Here is a 4445-nt window from a genome sequence, read left to right on the forward strand (position 1 = left end):
GAATCTGTATTATGTTTTTTTATTTTGTAACAAATAGGACATGATCCCAACTGTTTGTATTTCAGTTAATAAGAAAAATAAATATACATTTGTATGCATTTGAAATGAATACCGTATAGCGGGTATTTCTACAGGTGGGATATTTCTGCGTTTCTGCGGTATCCCGGTATAATCGCAAAAATATTTCCAGCAGAATTTTTACCAAGCAAATATTTAAACCGCAAAACAATCTGCATTTTTCTCACCATTTGTTCACGCTTTGTTACCAGATATAATCCGAAGTTCACAATATCTAATTATTGAAAATTACCATCGCCATCTATCAATTACCGATAATGATATAATTGAGTGTGAGGGTCAATAAAAGTGCTAACTGTTAATCCAACAGAAAACATGGATAAAATAAACTGAGTGAATTTTACATAAATTATTCTTAATAGTGCCTTGTGAAGAACTTACTTCCTATACTTTAGTAACCTTTATATAACCTTTATACCGGATATACCGTAGTTTGCAGTTGTATTTTGTACAAGTTTTGTTGGCCTTAAAAACGGTAGAATGCGTATCTTACGATGAGTACTGAAATGAAAGTCTGGTTAAGGATTTGACTGGCGATAGTGTGCTTCAGGAAGTAAATGATAATTTACGGAATGTAATCACTTCTCTGTCCACCCCGGGAACTTCTGGAACTGCAGGGACCCTTAAATCTAGGGACAAATATGCATCATACACACCATCTGACTGTGCTAGCATTGGAATACATGTATACTCTGCTAAACTCATTAGTTTATTGTTTTTTCACACGCTAGTCATTCTCACGAAGACGCATTATGCATAGAATTACCTCCTTCTTAGCATCGGAAACGCAGAACTTTCTCTTCCTTTTATGTGAAAACGCAGAAATAAAACAAGCAAAAATTTATTCAGCAATTTTTTGGGCCAAAACGTAGAATATTTTGACCGCAGAAATAACCCGCTATACGGTACTTGCTAGCTGTAGGTTTATTAACGAGTTACGAAATATGTAGTCTAGCCCTTTTTTGCTACATTTTACATGTTGTATAAAGTCATTATTGTGCTTAGGTGATCTTTTATACCAGCATAGATGTTTTATCTTTAGCCCACTGTAGGACGAAAACTTTTGTCATCTTGATATAACTGAAAAGAAACGAAACTTGGGATTTTGTCCATATTCTGTCACTGGCTCAAAGTATCAGTGTTATTTTTTCAAGTATGTTTGATTAGTGCCTATTGTTATTTTGATAATTCTGTTTCTATTTTAACTTAATTGTATTATTATGTATTATTATAATATAATTTATTATTGTTTTATTATATTGATAAATGAAACAATGTCATTAGATGTTGTGTACAACTAGAATAAGTTGTAGATTGATTACTCCTATTGTAACTGAGTAAGTTATTGAGCTAATTGAGAAACACCAAACAAACTATTGTGTTATGTCAACTTTAAAAACAGCTGTGTTATCTAAACATTTTAAAGGTAAGAAAAACATTATGTGGACATTAGATGAGTTGTGTTACCTAAACATTAGAAAGTTTCATTTTTTAATGTTAAAAAAGTTGTGTTATCTAACCATTAGAAAAGTTGTTGTCTTAATATAAGAAAAGTTTTGTTGTCAAAACTCAGGAAATATTTGGCTTTTTGACTGTTAGAAAAGTTGTGTTCTGTGAATATTAAGAAAATTTGGTCATCTAAACTTTAGAAAGGTTGTTATCTAAGTATTAGAATAGTAGAAAGCTAGGCTATATTGCTGCATAGTTCTTCAGCCTAGTACATGCTATATACTATAGATTCTTTTTTTTTTTGAAAGAAAGTGTGTAATATATTTAGATATATAGAATAATATACCTTTGCAGCTATGTATGTTCTTTATCTGATTAGGACTTTAAGTGGTACTAGACAACTATGATTAAAGAGACAGATCTTTTTTCATTTTCTTTGGCTCTAAAGGATGACATATAGAAGAAAAACAGACAAACTGACAGTTAGTCGGTCTATCTGTCATTCAGTCCCCTTGGTTTCCAATCAGTAACTGAAAATCACTGAGGTGTCAAGTTCATCTTGACCAGCAGATGACCCATATCAAATTTCAGGTCAGTTTCTCTAAAGGTCAAGGTCGCATTGACCTTGAGCTTAAAATCTATTACGTTTCAGCACAGGAACCTCAAACTTGGTAGTTAGGCTATTTGTGACTGGCAGATGACACCAGTTGATTTTTGGTTGATTGCTCAAAGGTCAGAGTATATGTGAGTCGGAAATTTGTTTCTATTTGAGAAATGATACTTCATCCTAGGAGCTTCAAAGTTCTAAGGCAGGTTGATTATATCTGGCAGATTATTGCTATCAGTTTTGAGGTTGGTTTGTCAGAGGTCAAGGCCGTAGTGACCTTAGTTGAAAATTGGTGTTTGATCGATAACTCAAGAATGCTTCAGCTTTGGAATCACAAACTTCATAGGTAGGTTGGTTGTGAGTGGCACTTGACCCGTATGGATTGTTATGTCTGTGTGTCAAAGATCAATGTCATAACACTGACCATGACTGAGTGATCTGTGCAGTTGTTTCTGACAATCAATAACGAATCTCGACTTCTAGCTTTGAGGAAAAATTTTGCCGGTAATAAAGACAATGTTCACATATGTTGTGTCATTTTTACTGCTCTCTTTGGATCAGGTTTTTGTTCCTAAGCCTGCTTCCATGACATATCGAGGGTTCAACGCAATAAGGGCGTCTCTACATATGATTATTATATGTAGATACGCCCTTATTGCGATGAATCCTCGATATGTCATTTACACTGAAAGTTATTATTAAAGTGTACATATATTTTTACTTTAAGTGCGTGCAATATATTAGTTCCGTTAGTTAAAACATTTGTTTTACTGTTTGCATAAATGTGTTAATGATAAAAATAAATGATGACAAAACAAGAACAATCAGCATTTTCTTTTTATTTCAGCATCAGGTTATAATTCTTAAAAAAAAATCTTAGAAAAAATCATTTGGACAATTGATGGAAGCATTGTGTAATATACAGCACAAGACTGTATATGTTAGATTACAAAGGGTGCACGTGTTGGATAAAAGTCAAATGTGCAACGAAACCCACCGAATCTTTAAGTACCAAATAACGTGTAAGCTTGATCTAATGTATCTCCTGTGTGTTGTCCTGTTTTCATCTCGTGTTCTGCACCGCATTTTTTACAAACTCGTTTCAGAAGCTTGATATATGACTACTTCTGTACCAAAGACGTTGTCATGCTAAAAAGTTGCTTCCTTTTAAATGTGGTTAATCAGAACTTTTATGTCTGAGTATTTACTTTTATTTATGGCCTGTGAGAGCTAAATACGTGTTAGAATTTCACTCGAGGTATTTTTAAAATTTAATTTTCCTATCCTGGTTCTCCAACCAAGATCGAGTTAATTCATCGTTTAGTATTAATTTGATAAACCAACTTAGCATAAAATATTATATGAGAATTAGAACTATTTTATAGTATTTATTAAAGACAACCGTGATATATAACTGAAATTCATAAGAAATGTTAGTTTGTAAAATGATCATTACCTCACTTGCAACCAAAATAAATTGAAATAAGCGAATTTTGAAGCTATATACAGTTGACTTTAGTTAAGTTGTTGTAAAAACAGCACCGTCATTATCTAACAAATGCGACTGTAAAACTAGAAATCATTTTGAAATCAAAAGAAATATTCAGCTTTTTAAACAGTGTCATACTAAGGGGAGGTATTTACATAAGTTCATCAATAAAAATCTATATGAAGATCAAAACAAAAAAAAAAATATATATATACATATCTTATAGTGATCTCACTCTATGTAAATTGGTCTTTTTCTTTCTCGAATAAATCTCTGTCAGTATATATACGGAAAGTGAAACATGTCAAAAATGTTGCTTAAAATATGTAATTGACCACCTTTAAAGTATGTGAAAATACAATATATCTCAAACAATTTTGTCAGAAGCTAAATCACGAGGAAGCAAGCCAACACTAATTAAAGATAAAAATACGGTTCATGTTGATTTGCATTAAAATCTACATTGTAGCAAGTTTTCAATTCGCGAAAATGTTATCAAAATTGTGATTTTCCTATAGACTTCCATCATGAAAAATTGTGCGAGCTTCAGATTTTTAAACAGAGTCGAATCTTTCGATAATAAATTAATAATTCCGTATATCATAAAGAAAGTGCAGGTAGAACAATAGATATAGGTATAATCAATGAATACGTTTTTACCTAGCGGAGCCTGAATGTGTTCTAAATCGTGCCAACGACGATAACCCGTGCCAGCGACCGTAACCTTACGAGATAGCATGTAGTAGCACCGACTTTTGAAACCAACAGGGAAACCAACAGAACAGGTAATAAACTTCCACCCCGTGGTATATGTATGTACAG

Source organism: Mercenaria mercenaria, chromosome 1, assembly GCF_021730395.1.
Source record: "Mercenaria mercenaria strain notata chromosome 1, MADL_Memer_1, whole genome shotgun sequence".
Lineage (NCBI taxonomy): Eukaryota > Metazoa > Mollusca > Bivalvia > Venerida > Veneridae > Mercenaria > Mercenaria mercenaria.